At 31.7% G+C, this 24,570-nt stretch overlaps 1 long non-coding RNA gene and 1 pseudogene across 1 annotated transcript; both read left to right on the forward strand.

Annotated features, from left to right (window-relative positions):
- The first annotated feature begins 391 nt into the window (after positions 1 to 391).
- On the forward strand, positions 392 to 18,803 carry LOC110743315. The gene is made up of 3 exons (XR_004182706.1): positions 392 to 622; positions 6,959 to 7,064; positions 18,719 to 18,803. It is a non-coding gene; the product is annotated as an uncharacterized LOC110743315 (long non-coding RNA).
- Positions 18,804 to 23,426: 4,623 nt separating this feature from the next.
- On the forward strand, positions 23,427 to 24,330 carry LOC116274153 (annotated as a pseudogene).
- Positions 24,331 to 24,570: the final 240 nt, after the last annotated feature.

Consider the following 24,570-nt stretch of genomic DNA (forward strand, 5'->3'; position numbering starts at 1 on the left):
TCATTTATGAAGAATTCTTAATCAGGAGTCTCCATTCTAGTCTATTTGTCTACCTCTATTTCTGTAACACTTAACCTTGATTACTATAACCTAAAGTCACTAATGCTTCCTTATTCTTCATCTTCAGAAAGTTGTTTTGGTTATTCTTTGTACTTTTTTCTCCATAAAAATTTTAGAATTAGTTTGTAATCTTCCTACAAACCCCTGTTGGAATTGTCAGTGAAACAGAAATTTTAACATTCTTTATCAGACATTTTCCGATCTCGTCCTCCCAACAAACCCAAAAGATAATTGGGTTACTATTCTATTACTATTTTATGAGAGAGAGAGAGAGAGAGAGAGAGAGAGAGAGAGAGAGAATAGATGATAGATAGATATAGATCTGAAATGTTTAGTAACATGCCTAATTTCATAAGGCAGGGCTGAAATACGAATCTAGATTTCTAAATGGTGCTGACTTTCGTGTGTGTTTGGCTGGTCTGTTTATTTTTAAGATTGTGAATATCCCTTTTTTCTATCAACAGCCTTTCACATTTTTTGGTATAGTAATCTACACACAAGACTTGTTCAGTGCTTTTGTGATTTTAACCATAAAGAGGAAGAGAAAAACAAGAAGGGCATGGTGAGTAGTGAAAAAAAGGAAAACCTCCATTATTTTCTTTACCTGAACATGCGGTCTTTTTCCAAGTCATAGTTTCTCTGACCTTCAACGTGCCAGTCTTTTATTTATATAAAATGAGTCTTTATTACATAGATCAGAGCAATGATGGAACTGGCTTCTTTGCTCTTGCCCTGTGTTTTTGGTTAACTCGTATGGAGTTCTGTGATAACAACATAAAATTCTCTAAATTGACTCTGCTACTGTTTTTGGAAGACATGCTTAGAAATATTTGAAGAATTTCCTTTTTAGAAACAGTTCAATAATTTTTATAAATGAATATCCAATTATGAACAGTAAAAAATGACCAAGAAAGGAGAGAATCTAAAAACACATGCTATTTTAAGTATTTTGGTTAGTAAAAATATTTTCTAACCACAATCTGAAGTTTTCAATGTGTATTTTACAAAGATTTTTTAGAAACTATGCTTAGATTTTACTTTGCCTTAATGTTATTTTTTCTATCTTTATCTAAAATCCATCCTGAGCCAAAAAATAATTTTAAAAAAATTTGAAATAAATATGTATTAAATTATAAGTTCATTAACCAATCAACTGTAAAATGTAAAAAAAAATTAATTAATTAATTAAAAATTCCACTGACTTAACCCACTCAAAAACTTTAATAGTACATAATATAAAGTCTTATAGTATTAAAGGTGTTCATTAATTTGATTTTCCAAAATTATATTTTGTTTACTTTCATCTGTGAATCAGTACTGCTCTTTAAAATTGTATGATCTTTTGTTGAAACAGAAAACAAATCTGCAAAGATATTATTGTTATTACTGATAGATAAATAGTTTGCAATTTGAAAGGCAGGTAGGAATTATTATGGTGTAAATGCATGTCAACCAGAAAGACAAATGACTGAAGTATTACCTGTTCTCCCCACCACCTCCCCCAAACAAAACCCTAGCTTCACTGTGTGGGAACACTTCCAAGAGGCAATATTCATTCTACTAAACATCTCCCACAGTATGTAGCTATTGGTACCTCAGGACAGACTGAAAAAAGAGAAAGGGAAACAGGAAAAGGAGCAGACAGCTGGATTAGACTGTGCTGTGTATATTAGTGATGGGTAGACTTCAAAAGACTTAGAGGTTCATTTTGGACAGGTGCCCAGAGATTCTCGGGCTTACCCCAAAACCTTCCATAACTTCTGATTTTAAAATTGAGCTAGAATTATTTTGAGACCAGACTTTTGGTCTTCAGTCATATTCCACACCCATGGTCCTTACAATAAATGTAAGTTAAGAGATTTAAAACTTTCTGAATCCTGAAAAATGAGATATCTATTTTAAATACTTACCTAACAAAATACTATGTTTTAAAGTCTTGTAAAAAAAAGTCAACATTTTTTCCAGAGAGGTAGAAATGTCTTAAAAACATTTACCTCTTGAGTCCAGTTTTAAACAGTGTTAACAATGACACTTTTGAGCATGTTTTGGCAGACAGGTGAAATCTTCATTTGAGTTCCAAGTCATCTATGAAGATTGGTAACTTTACATCTCTGATTAATGTGTGTCCTCATCCACAAACTCCCAATAAGTGGTAGCCTGAGAGGCAGCCTCTCATGGTGATACACCATTGATATGGGTCTTGTATATGAATGAGAGACTGTCTGAAAGAGTTGACAGGGAATTTGTCTGTCACTCCAGTTGCAGGACCTCCTTTTAACTGAGCACAGTGAGGGTTAGCCTTTAAATAATATGATCATTCTTTAGTCTGATGATCATGTGTCTAATTAAACGTGCTTCTTAAATGGCTCACGTAAGATTTATTATTACTAACAAAGCCTACTATGGGAAAAGCTACTTTTACTAGACGCTGAAAATTATTTTTTGATACAAAGAATAAATTTCTGGTATTAGCTTTGAACCAAAATAAACTACTTCTGTATTTGTTAGTATGATTCTGAGGAAGGCATGGTTTTCAATTTCTCTAGAAAAGAAGACATAGTATGTGGACTGAATAAGCTGTAACATAATAGACACAAACTAGTTTTTAGGGCATTCACCACTAGAATCTCCTTAAATAGAACTTATACAGTCATCTCAGGGAAGGACTGTTTTCATTACTTGATTTATGAATATGTCCCTTCCTATATTCCACAGTCAGCAACAGGTGCTCCAATGCCCAATCTTCATGGTATTGCATTAGGCTCTCCATTATGTATGAATAACAATTACTCTCCAAGAGAATTAGATATATTAGCAAAGAAAGCTGCATCTGGGACAAATAAATTTACAATTTATTTTTTTTTTTTTAATTTATTTATTATTATTATACTTTAAGTTGTAGGGTACATGTGCATAACATGCAGGTTTGTTACATATGTATACTTGTGCCATGTTAGTCTGCTGCACCCATCAACTCGTCATTTACATCAGGTATAACTCCCAATGCAATCCCTCCCCCCTCCCCCCTCCCCATGATAGGCCCCGGTGTGTGATGTTCCCCTTCCTGAGTCCAAGTGATCTCGTTGTTCAGTTCCCACCTATGAGTGAGAACATGCGGTGTTTGGTTTTCTGTTCTTGTGATAGTTTGCTAAGAATGATGGTTTCCAGCTGCATCCATGTCCCTACAAAGGACGCAAACTCATCCTTTTTTTTATTATATGCATAATTTTACATCCAAAGGCTTTTAAGCAATAGCAGCTAGATAACAACTAGTTATATTTATAGTTCAAAGTACCCCAATCTCTGAAAAGCCATTACCATAACAATATTTTGATGTCAGTCCACATTTTACTTGAAAATGTACAGTTCCTGCCAAAATAGCAGTAGCTTATTTAGATATGCATGCTCTACTACAATAAAAGTGTAAAAATTAGTAACAGTTGTTCCATGTCAATCGCATGCTGAAAGCAGATCCTCAACAGATATGAAATCTGGAATAAGACCTACATCTCCTTATAGTTCTTTTCTAGGATTTTTCTAAAGCAGACCTCATTTGATATTTCAAACCATTTCTAACCAAGACAGCACTTGTAATTTGAACTATTTTGTATCGTTTTGCCCATTCTTTTTCAAGCTTCTCCAATCATTCTTCTCTCATTTACTTGATTTTTAAATTTTCTTAATATTGCAATAAATACTTAAAAAGAAGACCAAAATCAATAATATCTACCAATTCTACTATTTATGATATATACCAAATGAGAAACAGGAATAACAAGCAGAAGTTAATTTCATTGTTAATTTAACATATAATTTTTTCTTCCCCAAACATTTCCCAAATCCATTCATATATATAACAGTAATCAAATAAACAAATCTGAGCGCCAAGATCTATCTTCTACTCTAGCTTTGGAGCCTATGACTATTTGAGAATTAATGTAAAATAAACACTATAAATTGTTCTTCAAACTATTAAGAAAATTAATACTGTACATTGAAGATATTCATTCATTTGTTGGTTAATCATTTCTAGAACACCTACCATGTTCAGTGTTTACCTCAGGAGTCTATTATAAGAAAATGTAAATTCAGCTATTCATATATATTCACATAATAAAGAAAAGCAAAGTAGTTATATTTTTAAATATTATAGTACACCATTCTTACATTATGGAGTAAGCAGTGTTTGAGGTAATGTGTCAGTAATCCCCACACCTTTAAAAAATATTTTAGAGCAGCATTAACACACGTCCACTCAAATACATTAATGTTTCCATCTCCACTGACTCATTTGGCCCAAACGAGCTCATGTGCTTTCTCAAGTAGACACATGAAAAGGGGATTTGAAGAGGCATTTGATAAATTACAAAGAAATAAACAATTAGAACCTCATACTTTTACCCAAAAGAACCTTAAAATAAGGAATGTCATAGTATCTATTTGCTTTTATTTGAAGGCCGCATACTATACGTCATAATATACATACACTGTACTTAATAGTGTTTATCTCTGCAAATTCTTCCTAAAGACCAGCATAACTGAAATAATAAGTAGAAAAGCATCAGAATCTACACCGTTTCCATCATTATTTAATTTATTGAACAACTTTCAAAAATCACATACGCAATATACTACTTAAAAACATAACCATATAAACTGCTTTGGAAATTGTGTATTGACAAGTTCATAATTTCTTACTTCTATATATTTAAATTAAGACTTCAATAAATACACCAGTAAATGCATTTATTATTAAATAGAAATTTCTTTAAAAATTCAAATCTTAACGTATTAAAAAATATAATAAAAGACTTTTTTGTTCTTTAGTATGCAAGAATTAGATTGCTTGACCTCTCTTTTAATGACTTAATTAGCTGTACTAAAGCCCAGCTGGGCCTCTGCTGACAACATAGCTAGATATTTCAATCAAGCAGTGTTATGGAGAATAAGTAATAAATGCTACCTTGTCGCCATACAGTCCCAAACCATAGTGCATGCTGGTAATGCTAAATTTGATCAGTATGCCTCGTATTTCAATTAGTCGTGGTCTGAATCCCTAAAACTGTGTAATGCGTATGAATTCCTGATATCAGATACAGAACCACAGTCTCCCACAGTTAGAAGCCATTGAGTTTGCTTTTATTAGCAGCCAATTAATGGCAAAAATCTGCATCGCTTTTAAAATTTATAACCTCCATTCCAGCTGCATCCACGGCTCCTGCTATACTGTATACAATCAGATCCATATCACTGTCGCAAGTCAGACAGCTGCAAACTGTATTCTGTCCGCAGAAGTAAAAAATCCTTTCATACAGAAGCTTTTTTTAACCTCTTAGAAGTTCTTTTCAAAGCCCAGCAGCACTAGTCACTTTGCGACAATGAGCGATTTAATACAGAAAGAAAGAAATCTACACCAAGGTAACCTCTTGGGATGTGCTAGGTTTTCAAACGGAGTGAAACCCTACCACTCCGGCAATGCACAAGGGCAAGCAAAGCCACTTCTCCTGACCAAGGCTAAGAAAATATAAACATATAAAACCTGACCCTTATCCAAAGTTAACCCATTGAAGTCTCTGTAATCATTAAAACAAAGTGATATAACACAACTTCAATATTAAGTAACTTACATAAAATCTTGGTATGCAAATTTGTATGCCCGAACTTCAGATGTTTCCCTAACATTACATCTGTGGAGATCACATTCCCCATCAAGAAGCAGTTTATTACATACCTCAAGATTTCTGGACATTATTTTTAGGAGCCAGGCTCTTTCTGACATACGATAAGACAGGAAATTTAGATGTGATCAGATTTAGTAACGAGCACAATTGCTTTACGTATAGCTAATGCTGTCCTTTCAAGATTATTAAGAGAATAGTTCGGCTTTATGGTGTTATATATTTAACTTGCCTTATACGTAGTATTCTGTGAGGCCTGAAATATTTGATATCTGATCATTATAATGTTATTTGGGAGAAATAAAGTAGAAAGTTTCTTCCTTTAGTCTTCTACAAAATGGCATTAAATTTTAAAATACATAATAGATATGTTTATATTAATACATATGTATACGTTTTTATGTTTGTTTAACATAGGATTTAAAAGATAGATAAAAGAATTTACCTGGAAAAAGAGGAGCATGAAAAATACTCACCAACGTTAATACATGGTAACAAAAATGTTGTACTAGGATAATACAAAGTGCTGCTATGGCTATTTAAAGACAATAAAATCCTATTTTACAAATTTCAACTGCTAATAACCAGCATTCTTTCTAACTGCTTAAATACTGCAGTAAGACTTATAATGCCACTGTGAAATCATAAGCTAGTACTTCAAAGGTGTTGTATCTGTTACAAATTTAATCTTCACTGCTTTGTCACAACTGATTTCATCCCAGCAGCTTGGAGATGCAGCATAACAACATTCTTGTTGTCCTAGACAACCTGAACGAAACTGTTAAATACCTGCCTGATGCCCATGAATGATTATAATATTGCCTATGGAATCTCCCAACAACCACACTCAAAATGTGCAATTAGTCTGTTCCAGTTAATAGGAGGAGAAAAGTATGCTTTACGACGTTCACAAATTGTAGGCATTTTAATGGCAGAGACAGAAATTCTGTGCTGTATTTCATAAATGGCACAGTATTGTGTTCATTGTATTAAAATATTATTTCTTCTTTTAATACTTGATGTTAGTACATTTCACAACTATGCAAGTTAACATAGGTTTGAATCTAAAGTAATTTTCTTCCCACATGAGGAAATATACTATTTCATTAACTATAATGGATATTAGAAGTTCGTTTTGTTTCTCAATACCAAACATTTTTGTCTTTGAAATATGTTTCTGAAAAAGCAGCTGTAAAGCAAATGTTTTTGCTTCCTCCCAGGTATACAGTGACACACCGTTTGCGGCAGGAGTGAGGGGAACTGATGTGAACAACTAAATGAATTTGTGTTCATGAAGTTGTTCAGACAAGGAGCTGATGGAGCAGGGTATTGAAATCTCCTTGCATATTGGAGTTTAGTTATAAAGCATTAGGTTAAATTTAACTACTCAGAGTCATTATGAACATTTGTAGCTCTCTGGGACAATTTTAGAGCCATCAACTGGCACATGAATGTAGCACTCTACACTATATGTAGAAGTGTGTAAATACGCAAGCATCTACCCCACCCCATAACAATACTGTGTTATTATTCCACAAGACAGCACTTTGAATTTGAAACCTTTTAAAATTACTAATCCATTGCTCTTCTCATGGAACATCTCAACTACTTCATTTGAATGTGCTATTTAAATAATACTAGGAAGCACTTCTCAATGAATATTTAATTTAATTACTGAGTACTATGGTTTAAATATTCCAACCAAGAATTATAATGCATAGAAAATTATATTTATTATATATCTCAAAAACCATTGAAACTCCTGAAGTTCTAGCAAAGATGACTATTCTCCATGAAATACACATCATCATTACAATGTCTGTGTTAGTCATAGTATGAATAAGATCTGTATGTCTTCAGTGAATTCAATAGCTTAGAAGATGGCACAATGTGACTTCCAAAAAAAATGAGAACACAGTTTTGTTTATGTGAAGACCTTGCATAAAATAAAATATGAATGAATCATATTTAACACAAGATACGAAAACTCAGTTTGCAGGCAAATTAAGCAAAAACAAAATATGCTTATTATAAATATCCTATCCTTATTAGGAAACAATTACATTATTTTCAGTAGATTTTTAATTCCTCCAGATGTGCCACTTAAAATGATTTGATTCCAAACTACTAGTGATTTAAGTTTAAACACATCCTTTAACTAGCATGGTAGTGACATATTAAGTTGCCCATATGCAATTCACACTTGTGCCTTTTCTCTGCCATTCATAAATTATGCAATTATCCCTAACTCATGGAAATGAAGGTGCATTAACTGCCCACTGTCATGTATTGTCTCTTTCTATGTCCTTGCGCACACATTTCCACAGCTCATTATTCATGGATGCATCTATGCAAGTGTAAATGTACACACATAATATGGAAATAGTCACAAATGGATAAATAGCAACCAGACATTTGTTTGTAAAGATATATGTACTCCATTCCAAATAACAAAATTTAACAAGGAACACCTCTATCCTTATTATGGATGCCACAAGGTAAACAAAACGGATGCCATTGTTATAAAGTAATAGAGGGATTTTCTCACGCACGAAAGGAATGAAGTTGTTGATGTACAAACCTGAAACAGCACCCTTTCATCTCTGACAACTGTTTTTCTAGCTTTTTCCTCCATTAAGAAATATGCTTTTCAGCACTGATTGAAATCTCACCGGAACACTGTTCAAAAAATACTGACTGTACGTTGTGTTCCTAATCCTTATCTTTTCTCCATGAATGTTAAGCTAGAATTGTAATGATGGCATTTTGTTCCTAGAGAAAAAAATTGTTTAAAATAAAGAGTTTTGGGGAAATGAAAAGATTGTGTTTTCTCCATTGAATATTATGGTCATGTAGGTGATTCCAAATTTTGAATTGAGCATCGAAAAAATTTGCCCTTGGTGTGATGTATTCCTGAGGAAAGTTTTTGGATTTTAGTCTAATAAGCACTAGTGAGCGCACACGTGCAACAATCTGTGATAAGGGGAATCATGAGGATTCCTTCTGATTTACATTATTTCTAACATAAACAGATTGTCTCCAATGAAGTAATAATTTCTAGCTAAATAGAATGAATTTTATCAGATATTCAGGTTTTAATTTGTACATAATAAAGTTTTTAAAAATGTTGCTTCAGGCAATAAAAGCAGTATTTAATGACTTAAACAAAAGTAGAATATTTTTTCCACAACACAGATTTTAATTTTATTGCAGATAGTAAAAATTTCATGTTCAGAATTTCTTAAAAATGTTATTTCAGCAAGATAGTCTATTCAGTGTAAACCATATCTACAGAAAATTAATTGGAACATGCTTTTTTTTGAAAACCAATTATTTTATAATCATCTAAGTAGCTTATTAAATGCTATTTAAAATTAAAACTGAAATAATAGAGATTCATAATGAGATTTCATTAGTATCTTTATATTAAGAAAGAATGAAATACTTGATGTCAATATTTTGCTGAAAAATACAACTTTTCTTCATGATTATACATGCTTCTCTTTTTATTTGATTCTTTTTCAAAGCAAATTTAAAATCAACCATCTTTGTTATACCTTGATAGTTAGACAAATCTTAAATCATTCTTACTAAATATTATTAAATATTTTGTTAGTTAAGTTATATTTCAAATTCTGCTGCATTTCTCAAATTACAAATAAATTTCATGATTCTCAAATTTTATAGATATTGATAATATGTAAGAAATCTACTCATTTTAATTAGACACAGTGTGACTGAAAAGCTAAAAAGAAAAATGCCGGTAAGTAAAAGATCAATTTCAAAATCAGAAGAACAATAAAAATAAACAGGTGGAAATATTCCCCATTTTAAGTTGCAGTATGTATGAAATGCTTTTCTTTTTAGGAGAAACTTTTTAACAGGTCCAATAACTGCTAAAGTATAAGAAATAAAATGTGTTAATCTCTAACACACCATATTTTTTATGCATGTAAGTTGTGATTCACAGAAATGCTTTTGCCAAGGCAATAAAAATACCCAAGAATAATTTAGGATAAACACAAGTTTTCATTACTTTTCAGTAATTTCACTGACATCATAGATAATGTGTGACCAGTAGAAGGCACTGTTACAATAAATATATACATACGGCTGCTCATTTACAAACTGGTTGGACATTCTGATGAGAGCGTTACCAACTTTTTACAGCACAAATATTCTTTTCATGTAGATATTAAGTTATAAATTTGTCCTGTAAATGTGAAGAAAAAACTCATTGTATAACTCTTTCTTGTGTAATTTTCAGTTGGATTTCAGCCCATTTACAATTTTATTACCCTCATTTTAAATTTAATTCATAAAAGAATTATGTGGTCACACTTACCACCCTTAGCACTGCATTTAAGGAATGTTGCTCTCTTGAGAAAGAACTCAGACTGTTGCAGGATTAGACATAGATTCATGTAGACCTTGCTTCAAAACAAGCTTCTAGTTTCATTCTTTTTAACCTTTAGAGGTTTGATCATAATTTGCTAGAGCATGTAGGCATGGTCTCTTAATGGAACTGCTTGGATGTATAAAAACACCTCTAATTAAATCTCTGTCAAACATACCACTAACAATGTTGTTTAGTTTGTGTTCGTATACAAAAGCTCTTGAATACCTCTCCAAGTTTACAAAATCCATGTTAAAGGAGTCAGCATTGCAAAAAAATGTTACGGCATATGTTTGGATTTTTGTATTTCAGAGTCCTGACTACTTTATCTGAATTACAGATTTAGAGCTTTGTTATGTGTGATAGTTATGATAATATGATCACTAAAGGCACAGAGACAGGGAGACTCAAATCCCTTTGAAAATCCCTTTCTCTATTTCCTACAGCTGCTGCAGGAGTTTAATATCTGATAGAATGATGAAAAAGAACAGGCCGAACTCCAGTTTTAATAAAAATTTTAACAGGTCTACATATAGTTATGAAAAATGTTATTTGCAATGCCGATTTTTAATAAAATTTTCTTAAACCAAAGAAAAAATCCCCAAGGGGAACCTGATATGAATGTGTTTTTCATATGTACTATTTAAGGCTCTTTAAAGGTTATGAAAGTGATTGATAAAAGAAGTTCTATTCTATACAACACAAACCTAAACGCACTTGCACTTTTGCATTTTAATCAAATAAATAAGCAAAGCTTTCATTTTGTGTGTTGGATCAGAAACAAATATTATCATATTGTGTAGTCAATTTTTATTCTTAGCAAGAAAAATTCATATTATAAAATGATGGCATTTTTAAACAAGTCAAAGCACTGCTAACACACACATCAAAGTAATCTATCATCTATGAATGTATGATACTAAGAAATAATACATTCTCATGAAATTGGAATTGTGCTTCTTGTATTTTTTGAATTTAATAAATCATATAAAGTTTGAAGACTCTTTCCTTACAAGAGAAAATAAACACATTAGGTATGACAAAATGAAATTTGATTTAATCCAAGAGCTTCAGAACTTATAAAGAATCTCACTATAAAGTAAAAACATATTATATGCAGTGGCCTGTGTGGGTGCCTTGTACTGTAATTACCCATTCATCATGATACCACAGCCTGAAAAACAGTCATGAGATAATAAGGCCGTTCACAAAAAAATATGTTCACAAAAAAATAGAAACAAAGTGTTTCTAGGAAATCAGAAAGACATTTTCATTTACCCATCTAATCTACAGCAACTACAAAATAGGAGGGCCTTGTAACTTCCAAAATGCTAAACACAATCAAGGAGTTCAGTTTTAAGCCTTAAAATGTGTGAGCTGGTATTATTTCCCTTAAAATCATTGCATTCTAGTAAAGTGCTGATTCTCTAGCAACACTGACAATGTTCAGAAACATTGTCATTGTTTCTGAAACATTTTGAATATCATAGAAAGACTTTTTAACACAATATGCCATGTGTAATATATTAACATTTTCTTTAAAAATTTGATAGTTTCAAATTCAAAAAGTCTATCTATACTAACACAAGATAGTCACTCTATTCTTTACAGAGGAGCACGCAAACTGTAACTATAAAGCACAGTCTTTATTTTATCCCTAAATAAATATTCACTTTTGAAAACATTAAATTTATTATGCACTGAAATAAGGAAAGGAAAGCATTACCAATCTTATTATAATACTAAGAATTCCAAGGCTAGAATATTAAGCAATATTCTAAACCTTTGGTCCTCTTGTACAATTTATAACAGGAAATTGACAGTTGTGGATGCATGTCTTATTTATAATCCTACTCTTTAACCATTTTTAAAAAACAACTTTTACAATTCCAGAACCAAAATTACTGATGTATTTTGTTTACTTGATATTTTTCTGTATTTTTAGTTAAAAGACATTTTTTGAATGGGGCAGGATAGTGGGTAAGTGATCTTAATCAGGGGATTTGAGAAAAACTGGTAGACTCAAGGTAGCAAGAATGAAAGGAAGAATAATTCATTGCTGGGACCATATCCCCCCTTGATTTCTGTATTGGGATTACAACAGATTACCTCCAACCAAATATGATTTATCAGACACTTGTAGACACCCTTGATAAATTACACAACTAGGAGTGCAAGTTTCTGATATCATATCTGAAATGTAAACACTTGCTTATAAAACCTATGATGCACAAAAAAAGATGAGACAAAACCAAACATCACTAAAATAATGCTTCAGCTTTAAATATATCTTAAATTTCCTACATAAAGTATTTTCATGCCATTTTAAGAAAGACAATTGGATGTTAATAAAAGTATTTGCTTTCAAATTGTAAACCAAACTACAATATGCTAGCTTAAACATGCTTTGACCAATTTCACTTTTTAAGATATTACAAGGCTCTATAAAATAAAAACTGGAGATGTTTTAGTTTTTCCAGGAAGTCTCCACAAACTATACAAGTGTCCATATAAAATAAAAAGCCATCTTATTTTAAGATATATACTCAAGCTTTTAATGGAAGCTCTCATAAAAAAACGTAAATCTTACAGCTCCATGTGGCCATGTCCAACGACATGGATTTTTCATCAAAATAGACATTTTTTGTGTCTATTTTAGGCATTTCTATGCTCTAAAATAGACATTTTTATTCAAATAAAATGAGACATTTAGTTAGATATTAGTTAACATAACTTATTTTACTCTCATAGAGCAAGAAACTATATTCTATAAGCAAATTTCTTCCCCACTAAAATCAAATAAACATAAATAAAATTAACTTTGATCAGAATCCATATAAAATTACATGCTTTTATTTACTAATAAGCAATTTAACATTTTAAGAAATTCTGCATTTTTTCCTGCAAGTTTTACTACACTGTGTTGCCAGTTTATTTGAGTTTTCAGTTATACACAGACCCTGAACAAAACTGTCTATATATGGGCGAAGAAATAAGAGGTGGTCTCTTTTCTTCACAGGTACTGTACATAGTAATTTTAATCTATGTTTTCATCTACATATTTCAAAGGGTTTAAGAAACTAGCATTTTGTGGGGGAAAATTATAACAACCTGAAAAGTTTAGGTTGCTATTTTTATTATTGAGGAAGTAGATGATATATTAAATATTATCTAAAATTATCTCTCTGCTTAACTTTCATGTTTCCATAGAAACCACTTGAGGTATTTCAAAGCCACAGTAACTCTAACCACTGGTCTTTATAAAAGCTTTTGTAAGCCTGACTGGTGATTATTTTCCCCTCTAAAATTTAATGGCGGGATAAATCACACTGAATACATATATTTAGGTTTCAAATATACAGTATTTTTTAAATAAGTGCATTTATATAAATACAGAGACATGGAGAATAAGAAATTCTCAAATAATACTGATTTTATTTTACTCAGAAACAGAGTATTACCCATTTTTCTACTCTTCAAAACAAATTATCATGAGTTATAAGAATTGTTATAGATTACTGCATACTAAACAGATTCTAGCTTTGAATTTCTTTATTGGCCTTGATATTTATGGTCCTAACTGACGATTCCATTTAGTCATTAATTACATATTTCTTGCTTAAGACTAGGAGTACCTGAGAGACCAATTTTTAAAAATTTCCTATTCTAAAATAATAGCACCAGACAGCCTCTTTTAAAGAAAGTTAGACAACTTGAAAAACAGATAAATTAGAATGTGATTATTCACATCACAAAAGAATTCACAGATGGTTTCATGGAAATAGGGAGTTCCCTATTTAAGTGTTTGTTGACACATCATTAACTACTTGACAAAGAGGCTATGGGGGCAGAAAAACTTAGAGCTCAAGTGCTGGGAGACACTGCCAATGGGAGATCAATCAGATATGAAGAAAATAAAGCATCCTTGGAATGATCATGTGAATCAGAAAATATGACTTACTTCATATTCATGTGTGTATGTGTACGTGTCTGTGTGTGTGCAGAGAAACAGCATATTTATTGTATAGCTACATGTGCATGTATAAAATGTGTACATACATGTATACATACAGACACACACACCCACACATACCTAAAGAGTCAACTTTAACCTAGAATAAGACACTTAACAAACCAGCTGAATTTCCTTTGTTTATTTTAGAAACTTAAAAATGGTTCATAGATTTTTAAATGTATATTGTTTTAAAGTATGTCCACTGATAGAATATATGAAATGTCTACTTTCAAGCTTTATAGTGGATCGATTATCACAAACTTAATTTTCTTGTATGAAGTAATTGTATCCTTCTTACTATAACAAACTTACTAAATTCTTACTGTGTACAAGGCATTTGGCTAGACAATTAGTCATTATACAGGCAAAATATAATTTTAGGGTTTTTTCCAATAATGTTATAACTGATATGTTCAGAGATTTGCTCTTAGAAAATATTAAATTATAATGATTATTTACAAAAATAATAACTTTGAGTTTTTTTGTTGTTGTTGCTTTTAAGGTCATAGATCTGTGTTCCAAACCAGTAAAGAGATATCCTTATCAATCAGAGTGGTTAGTGTAAATAAAAATAAATAAATAAAAGCTTGTTGAAAGCTTTGTCTTCAATAGGTATTCCATCTTTTTATACATTTTTAAAGAAAAGAAAACAACATATGACATGGTAAATGGAATAAAGATGAAAACATACAAATTCATACTAAATATCCTCTTGGTTTATTGTTAAGACAAGCATTGCCTTTGATGTATTAATGGTTAACAACAATCTCTTGAGGATTGCTAAATGAAAATTAACATTTTACTGAAAAATGAATAGCAAGTAAGTTTCCAATTTTAGGTTCTCTAACATTTCTTTAATACAATAAAAACCTATCGTAAGACGTGAGAATTTTTGCAATGATTGATACCCATTCACATTATTTGGCTTGCTCAACTATCCTCAGTCTCCAACTCAATGCAATTCCAGAAGCTTGTATTGATGGCTTCCTGCATGCCTAATAGTGGAACTACACTGTCGGGCAATAAAATGTGTACACAAACTGTGCTTTCCAAGAGTTTACCCATATTATCTCAGATTTTACCCTATAAAAATGATTATTCATTCTTTAAAAAGTTTCCTGATAAGAACCTTAAGAACTTTGTTAGATTTCCGAAATCAGTCCAGAAACTTTTAGTGCTTTATTTTTATAACAAACTTTGAACACAGCACCCAAGTTTTATGTAGGGCTCCTAAACCATTCTAGATAAACCAGAATAAAGTAAACTTGTAATGCACCATTAATTTTAAAGTATTTTAAATCAATTTTCCACCTGCATTTTTGAAATAAATTTAAATTGCCAAAGCATTTTATTTAGAAGACAAAATCATACAGGGCATAGAAGAGAGTTACCCTTTCTTTCAAGTGAGTAATGAAACTTAAAAAATTGCTTTGAAGTCTAAATTGTGACACTTCATTTGGATTTGGGGAGGAGGAGTTAAAGAATAAAGCAAAGTTGTGCAGAAAGGGGGAAAGTGTAAAAGGGAGAAAAGAAAACAAGTTTCTTATTACAACTAAATCAAGGAAAGATGGATTTGGCAGTAACCACTGAGTTAAAGTATAATACACTAGAAAGACAATATAAGACAAACATACGTATTAAAGGTAGCACACTTCAAAGCCAGAAAACAATTCATAACATTCTAAATCTTTCTTACCACTGTTTTGGAGTAGTTTCCTTTATTTCAATCCCATCCTATCTCAACATTCCATCACAATCCCAGCATTCCATACAAGCATGTGTCACTAAATTCAAAAATAAGCACTATATATTTAAGAAATCACAAACTCTACAACTCATATACAATATATGGCATCTTAAATGAAAATTTATTTTAGTCTCACAATAATAAAACAATTACATTAGGTACATACATCAACTGTAGCCTTTAAATATACTTGTTTCTTAACCTAATACCTGGGCATGCACATGTAGAGTATTGATACATCTTGATTATTTGGGAAGTGCTTGAATTTAGATGGCAAATTTAATTTTTAAAAATGTTGACTGATGCATTAATAAGGATTTGAAAGATGAGTAATTCTTCTGGTTATTTTGCATGGGAAACACAGTTTAGTGCTCATTTTAAAGATAAGCAACTTATTAAGGGGGCACAGACTATTTTGGTTTGTCTTGATTTCACTCTTTGTTTCAGTACAAATTTGCAATGGCTGCTTTGTACAGTATATCATTCTAGAATGCTCACAATTAATATTAAAGATCCTGGGGTCTCCTGAGATCTTTATTTCTGGGAATGCTGAATTTCCTGTGGTGGGTTCATGTACATGAAAAAAAATTCCCAGGACCTGCAAGTTTATAACTACATGCCCTTCTGCCAGAGACTGCAAAGCCTGGGTATTCTGGGTGTCAGCTCAAAACTATCAAAGTAATTTGATAAAGAGATTGTTTATTCTTTGGCATTTTGACAAAGAAATCTTTTTAAATGAGCAGTTCTAAAGACATAAAGAATTTTATTTAATTTAATAATATCATGATTTTTTCTAAAAAATACTAGTCTCACATAATAACTGGTTCCCTGTTTAAATAAAAATATTTAAAAAGACACATCTACTGTTTATAAAACAAAATAATTTCATCTAGTTTTAAATTATGCAATATATATGTCTGAAATTGAACTCAATGAAAGGTATAGAAACATTTTCAAGTAAATTTTAATACCTTAAAAAATAAACATGGCATTTTTAAAGTAAGAGTACTTATGTTTCAGAAAAACTATTTCCAACAGCCTTGAACTACCTCCTTCATTAAATTGTACAAAATTAATCATGTCATTAAGTGTGCTTCTTTCTACATGTCTCTAGCTAAGAACCAACTTCAAAAAGTGGTAATGCAGCCTTTAATGAGAGAAGAAGGTATTTTAGTGGTCATTTTAGTACCAGTCACTCTATGTCACATCAAAACTCTTGGATTTTGTCCCAAACCATTCTCTAACAGCAATATATGCTATGTTAAAGGTACATTAAAATTTGTGTGTATCTCTGAATTGGTGGCACAAGCAATAAGAAATTGAGCCATCAATGACAACTGAAATAAGCAATTATGATAGGTTTTTCTAGAGAACACTTGACATTTTTATTTATAAAATATGCCTTCTACTTGTCTAGTACAATCAATGCAAGGAAAATACATTTTACATAAGAAAAATGGTGTTATTATTTATGTTTTAATCAATATATCAATCATCTGATGAATACTGATGTTTATTTTGAAGGAAACAAGAAGAGTATGACTATTTCAATTAAGCAATTTTTAGGGGGATGTTATTCCTGATTTAAATCTAAAATTCCATCATCCCAAAAATAATTACCATACATATTTCTAATGTTTAGTAATAAATCACTAGTTTTTAACCCAGTGATGATGTATTTAATTTTAGAAGCAAAAGAAATATGTAGTAAACTAAGCAATTTGTAAAATATCATGATTTAATTCCTTCCTAATAATATTACCTTCTTTGAAAAGCAAATACCACATGTTCTTACTTCTAAGTGGGAGCTAAATGATGAGAATACATGGACACATAGAGGGGAATAACACACACTGTGACCTATCGGAAGGTAGAGGGTTGGAGGAGGGAGAGGATCAGGAAAAAATCACTAATGGGGACTAGGCTTAATACCTGCATGATGAAATAATCTGTACAACAAACTTCCATGACAGAAGTTTACCTATGTAACAAAACTACACATGTACCCCTGAACTTAAAATAAGTTTTTAAAATTAACTTAATTTAAAAAGGTAAAAATATATTACCAGTTTTTATTCCAAAATATTCAATATTTTAATTAAAATACTTCCATGGATATTTTGAATATTGAACTTTGGATCTTTCCTAGAAAAACATCTGCTATGCAATTTACGTAACTATTCGGTATCTGGGAAAATTTATTCTTAATGAACAGTCAAGACTCACTAATGTCAATTGGCTCAATATTCAAACAAACGTTGGCAGAATAATTTTAGATTTAAAAAATGGCTGGAATGGAAAGGTCTAGGTAATTTAACTGCTTCTAAATTACTGCAATTCTGCCTATAAACTTAAAATGTCTTACTTGGGAAACCTTTTCAGAAGATGAGTTAGTGAGAGAGAAACAACTGGTAGGTGAGCCAAGTGAGGATCAACTAAGAGAAACCACAATATTCAATGCAACTGAGCTTGGTTAGAATGCATCACATCTTCTTTTTTTTTTTTTTCCCCCCTGCATACAAGGATTTGGAAAGCAGTAACTACAACAAGCCCTGTAACACTATCTATTAACAGGAGATAGAATCATTTCAATTGAAGCAGAATTAAAAGATGAGCTTTTAAAATGTAATTGACTGATAAGTAGATGGATTAGATAGATGGATAGACAGACAGATGATTGGTTGATTGATAGATATATAGCTGCATAGATAGATGGTAGGATAGCGATAAATGATAAACAGATATATGTTTAAAGTCCTCTAATATGTCAAGCCATTACATTTTTCTCTTTAGTCACTTTTCTTTTCTTTCTCTTCCCACAGAACCATCTCCTCCTCCATCATGCCTTTTTTCCAAAAGTTTTGGTGATAGGTGTAGAGAAGAAACTAGGCCAAGCAGAAATACAGGTCTGAAGCAATGGCCTACCATCTAATACCGGAAATGAAGGGAAGTGCTATCTGTACTTTTGTAAGGGATATCGATGAGATCTAAGCCATGATTAAGGCTGCATCTATCACAAATTGTTGATTCACAGAATTTTTACTTTTCAGCTAGTTATTAGAGAATTCTCTCTAAACTCATTTGTTCCTTTACCGATCTCAACTCTAAGAGTAACATTACTGTGCTTGGGTTATAAATGTTTTATGAAAATTAACTTTTACAAAATATTCAGAAAATTACTTTAAAAGTTTCAGAAATGACTTTTTTAACCCTAACTTTCATTTTATATAGAGAAAAACTTGAAATTGCTTATGTATTGATACAGTGATACTATGCACCATGTTTGTCTAACCTTTAGTTCATTGACTTCTTTTGCAGACCTGCCAAGGTTTTGAGAAAATAAATGCTATCATCACAGGATGGCCAGATGACGGACCTATACAAATTCTTCCCTTTATAGTATCAAGTCCTTTTATCAAAATCATCTTCATGATTTGAAACTGAACATCGCCCTAGGGAAATAGCTTCAGGGACGTGCTTACAATGAATATTCTTGAACATTTTATTCTAATGTTTAAGAAAGAACAGTAACAAAGAAGGCAAAACATCAGCAAGTTATAACATTTTGAGTTTTTCATCTTCAAATAAATGAACCAAGGAGGACTAAAAGGCAAGTGGCAAATGACGATGCCAAGAGACTCTCCTAAGAAGTTTATGAGACACAAAATCTCTCAGCTTTACTTTGTTAAATACACAAACACTGGATTACTGTGAAGAAAAAAATGTGCTATGAGAAATTACAGTTAGCCTTACCAAATGGCGAAATATTTACACAAATCATATCCTCATTTTGTGTGTGTTTTTTGTAAGATGATGGTTCTTTTGCCAATATTTTTTCTCAACATTTAAGATTAAGAAACACTTGGATTTACTAATGAATATTTGTCTACATAGACATGAAAAATGATTAAAATAGTAGAAAACTTATATCAGAAAACTTATATTTTCTATCATGTAAAATTAAACTACTTGTCCTTGAAGTACCAAAATGCAAGGTTATACAGATGAACACATCACCAAATATCTGCTGACTTTGAAAGAGTGACTCTATAATTTAGATAAGTATTAATTGAAATATATTCTAAATTATATATTTTGTATACATATGTTTAAATAATGGCACACCAAAATGAATATCAAGTATTCTTAAGGCAGAAGTCAACAAACATTTTCAGAATATTTCTATTATGTATGTTATCTATTCCTCTCTTCAGACTAGACTACCTTAGATATGAATGGCATGGGGGTATTTGGTGGGTGATGAGCTATCTCAATAGATATTATTTGCCCTTGCTTCTCTACTCCTCCAAGGAAGCATTCTGGACTTACAAATGAGATAAGTAGTGTTTCTTGGTATAGGGAAGACTTTGTATTAGAAATATGTTTTAGCAATAAGTTTCTAAAAATAGGTAAAATATAGAATTAATAAAATGCTAAAGTAGAAAGGAAATTTATCATAGAGACTTATATAATGAATTGTAGAATCAAAATTTAGTGTGTTTATATATTTTAACCCTTTTAAGTTGCATAGCATCATAGCACTACATATTTGCAGGATTCGTTATTCCATTTATTTAGAGACACTATGAGTCAGTGTCAACTTATCCCTGGAAATGAAACTGTAGCAGTTTCCCTTTACCTGTAGTTTCTGTGATTTGTTACCTGTGGTCAGTTAATTTAAAAATATTAAATGGAAAATTTCAGAAACAAATAATTCATAAGTTTACAATGACACATCATTCTGTTCCACTCTGTCCCCCCCCAGGATGTGAATCTACCCTTTGTCTAGTGTATCCAAACTGTGTATGTACCTACCCATTAGTCACTTACTAACCAGCTCTATTATCAAATCTACTGTTGCAGTGTCACAGTGCTTGTGACCAAATAACCCTTATTTTACTTAATAATGGCTTCAAAGTACATGAATACTGTGTCCAATTTAAAAATTAAATTTTACCATAGGTATGTATATATAGGAAAAACACAGTACACATATGATTGTTTACTATATGTGGTCTCAAATATCCACTAGGGGTTTTGGAATGTATCCCTCATGAATAAGGGGGACTACTGTATATAAACATCTCACCACCTGGGGTAGCCAAAAGGTTTTAGGCATAATTACCAATATGCATATTATAAATAGCAAACAATTTATTTTAAAAAACTTTCAAAAGCAATGACTTCTATATTTTAGTAACAGTTGTGCTTAAGATTCATTTCAGAAATTTTTGAATTGAATGTCATATACAGCATTTTTTGTCATTGTAAAAGTATTTAATAAAATGTTCAAGCACTTATTACATGTGCATAATTTTATGCACTCTTTCCTTCAGAAAAGGGATTCATGCTTTTTGTTGGTGTTATTAAAAATTATTCTAATACAATCTTATTTTCTGATTCAAACTACATTATAGCAATGTTAAACTTACACTCCTCATGCTTGATAATAATGACCACTTATATACCATTTCTCATCTTCAAAGCTCTTTATAAAAATTAATTAATGTCAGCCAGTGACATTTGTTGGAAAGGATTTATTTAAATGGCATCTATATAAAAAATAGCCAATATATTTATATAACAAGTGCTATATATACCCTTTAAATCAAGCCCCCAGAATCCTAGAAGTCATTCACTTTGAGTACACTACAAAGTAGAATTATCTATTACAGTTTGAAGAGACATAGAGATCATCTACTTCAAACCTTCCCCCATATTTTCAAATGAAGAAAATGAGGACCTAAAAGACAAATGGCTGACCAAAGATGACACAATAAATTAGTGACAACGCGAAACTGGTTTACTAATAATAAATTATTCCTAACATTTACTGAGGTCGAATAATGTGCTAGAAAATGTATCAAGTATTTGACCTGGATTACCATATACAATCCTTCACCCTATAATACTAGAATCATCTTGGTTATTATTTGCTATTTAATCAGTGAATTACTAAAGAATGAGGATAAAAACTGAAAAATTAAATTATTTTCTTCAACAAGAATAGCAATCTAATAATGAGGAAACATTTAGCCATTTTTACTTTAAGTACTACATTTGTGCCTATGTTTCTATACAATTACTTAACAAAAATCTAGAATATTCAGTATAGCAGATAACATCCCAAGTGAAGGTATTTGTTATATATCTGTAACCGTGAAAATTATTTTTTAAATTATAATTTTTCATTTTCTTGCAATGAATAATTTTTTTAAAATAAGTTCATAAAATCTATAGTAATGTCAAGTCTCTCCTAATTCTAACACTTGAAGAAACTGATGAGACAGTAGTCTTCAAATTGTTTTGAACTTTTTCCAGAGGCCTTTCAAAGGTGAAGCAATGTTTTTGTTTCTTGCCTATGACCATTTTGTTCTTGCAGGCAAAAAACAACAACAACAAAAAGAGGACTTCGTAATCATTTTAATTGTTTTCACTGAAAATAATTCTCTATTCCATAAACGTTTTCTTCTTTTAATCTGGACTACAGGTATTTCTTGTCAACAAAGTAGTCTTCACCAAAGGAAAAAATAGAAGTTTCCATTTTTACTGGTGCTAAAAATTCCTAAAGCCAAAGGATACTCTTATAGACAGATTTGCTGCGCTTTTCTTGCCTTTGAATGAACATGTAACAGGCAACAACAGAAGTCAGTATGGAAAATGTTATGTTGGCAGAAAGTGATGTATAAATATCTTTATCCCTAAAAGAATGGGCTACACTACAAAATCTTGTCACTATATCACTTTAACCAAGAAAATATCTGCAGCTCATTTAAATGGCAGGAATAATAACACTGATCAATGATTTCAGAAATAAAAATTCTCCTGAAATAAGACAGTCTGTGAAAACAAAGTATAAAGAAGTAATTACTTACAGTCTGGCAAATGATTGCCTTGACATCCTTCATATAGTCTCTCTTCTAGAATCAATATACTCAAAATTGTCAAATATAAATATTTGAATTTATCTAACAAAACATGTTTATAGTGGACTAACACTTTTACTCATTTTCGAACAGTTCTACTTTATTCATTAAACTCTTTCCGTGGTAGAAAATGGTCTTTCAGGCTAAGCATTATGCATACATTTTAGGGTAAAACCTTGTTTATATATAACTTTGGGGGGTGTGTGTGTGTGTGTGTGTGTGTGTGTGTTCAAAATCACAAATCAGTATGAGGAAATTAACTATTGACTTTGAGAACTACATGATGTTTATATTGATATGAACCACATTATTATGGAATATGTGAAATAAAAACTACTTCCCTGTATATAAACCCATTATTTGAAGCCCAAACAACAAAACCAACTAATTTAAAGCAACCACAGCAAAGGGCATTTTTAAACAAACTCTTTTATGAGACACGGAACTCATCCAGATAGTTACAGTTTTCTTCCCACTTAGTTTTATTTATTTCATAATTTCATACTCATTACACAAACCAGCTTACATGCTTCGAAATAATATCTAACCAATTGTAAAGTTTTCTTTATTTATAAATAAATATTTAAATAAATAAATACACTACATAACACTAGGTCAGTGAAAGCAACTACAAAAACAATCTGGCCGTTCACACGCCCTTGGGCCGCGGCCGGGCTCCCGCCCTTCCTTCCGCTTGCGCTGCGAGCTGAGCCGGTGTATGTGCAGAAATAACATGTCAGCCCAGCTGCCAGCCATCATGCCCGCCGCCTGGAAGGCCACCGCCGCGGTGATTTTCCTTCACGGCTTGGGAGATACTGGGCATGGATGGACAGAAGCCTTTGCAGGTATCAGAAGTTCACATATCAAATATATCTGCCCGCATGCCCCGCCTGTTACGCCTTTACATTAAATATGAACATGGCTGTGCCTTCATGGTTTGATATTATTGGGCTTTCACCAGATTCACAAGAGGATGAACCTGGGATTAAACAGGCAGTTGAAAATATAAAGGCTTTGATTGATCAAGAAGTGAAAAATGGCATTCCTTCTAACAGAATTATTTTGGGAGGATTTTCTCAGGGAGGAGCTTTATCTTTGTATACTGCCCTTACCACGCAGCAGGAACTGACGGGTGTCACTGCGTTCAGATGCTGGTTTCTACTTCGGGCTTCATTTCCACAGGGTCCTATCAGTGGCGCTAAGAGAGATATTTCTATTCTCCAGTGCCACAGAGATTGTGACCCTTTAGTTCCCCTGGTGTTTCGTTCTCTTACGGTTGAAAAACTAAAACCATTGGTAAAACCTTCATAGGTTTTAAAGTATGATGCATAGTTCGTGTCAACAGGAAATGATGGATGTCAAGCAATTCATTGATAAACTCCTACCTCCAATTGATTGACATCACTCAGAGGCCTTGTGTAGAAGTACACCAGCATCACTGTAGTAGAGTATAAACCTTTTCCAATGCCCAATCTTCAAATTTCTAATGTTTGCAGTGTTAAAATGTTTTGCAAATACACACCAATGACAGATCAAATAATGTCTCCCCTCATCAGAAATTTATGACCTTTTAAATTTCCATACATGTATTCTTATAAGAAGATCCATGATATACTATGTTAAAATAGATGCAGCAGGTAGCTTCTTTTTTCTCAAATGTAATTCAGCAAAATAATACAGTACTACCACCAGATTTTTTATTACATCATTTGAAAATTAGCAGTATACTTATTGAAAATTTGTTCAGG

The sequence above is a fragment of the Papio anubis genome, chromosome 3 (assembly GCF_008728515.1).
Source record: "Papio anubis isolate 15944 chromosome 3, Panubis1.0, whole genome shotgun sequence".
Classification (NCBI taxonomy): domain Eukaryota; kingdom Metazoa; phylum Chordata; class Mammalia; order Primates; family Cercopithecidae; genus Papio; species Papio anubis.